Here is a 1,066-nt window from a genome sequence, read left to right on the forward strand (position 1 = left end):
ATATGTGTATGTATGTATGCATGCATGTAAGTGTATATAATGTAACTCTCCTAAATTATATACGAAAAATATATTTTACCGTTATCACATCGGTTTCTTTTATTTCACCTTACAAAAGAACATATATCAACTTGCAGAAAAGACTGAAAGATATCGTAAAAGCAAACTTTGATACCTACAGAAGCAATATGATCGGTGAAGCGAAACCTTGTAGAGATTCGCACAAATGGTCCTTAGCTATTTCCAATCAAATAATCAGCATGAAAAACAGACGAGCCGTCATGATAGGCAAAACGCCAAATTGATTATTCAGGTAAGCCAAAATAATTTACCATGTTAACCAAAACTGGCGTTGCACTGGGAGAGGTAGAAATTGCTTAATGCTAATGAGGCTTGTGGGGGAAGAATAAAAGAGAAAACATATGGAAGGAGAGGAGAAATAAAAAGAGAAAATGAGGTGATTTGATAAAATAGAAATGAGAATAGATGCGAAATGGAAATGAGAATTATATGCAATTGTGAACTCGAAATAGTGAGAAAATCGGTAGAGCTGAAAAAAATATGGGGAGTGTTCCAAAAATGTGATTTCGAAAGAAGGTATGATTTACCGTTGGCTAGAATCATTAGTATAAGATCGGTTAGAATTAATACAAAATTCTGAGGTTAGAGGGGAAAGAAACAAAAAAACTATGATCGATTTGCCAAAAATTACTTGTACAAATGAATAGATAACATTCTAGAATAAGATGTTTGTTTTCCTTTCGTCCAGTGACCTGTATATATCATGCAGATGAATGAATAGAATAGCTCAGCAGAAATCGAATTTTGATAGGATAAAACAATCAGACAGGAGAGTCTATTTCAAATAATGTTGATATGAGGTATTTAGAAGTTAATTTTTTATATTAACGTGAGACATTGCCTAGCAGCTTCAGTCCTTCTGGAAGTAATGTCAGTTGTGTGATGTCAATTTACATGGAAAAGTTTTGTTAAATATTTTTATCTACACATATATATTTGCAAGTGTATAGATTCTTATATATATAAGTGTATATATTCTTTTATA

Source organism: Octopus bimaculoides, chromosome 15 (assembly GCF_001194135.2).
Source record: "Octopus bimaculoides isolate UCB-OBI-ISO-001 chromosome 15, ASM119413v2, whole genome shotgun sequence".
NCBI lineage: Eukaryota > Metazoa > Mollusca > Cephalopoda > Octopoda > Octopodidae > Octopus > Octopus bimaculoides.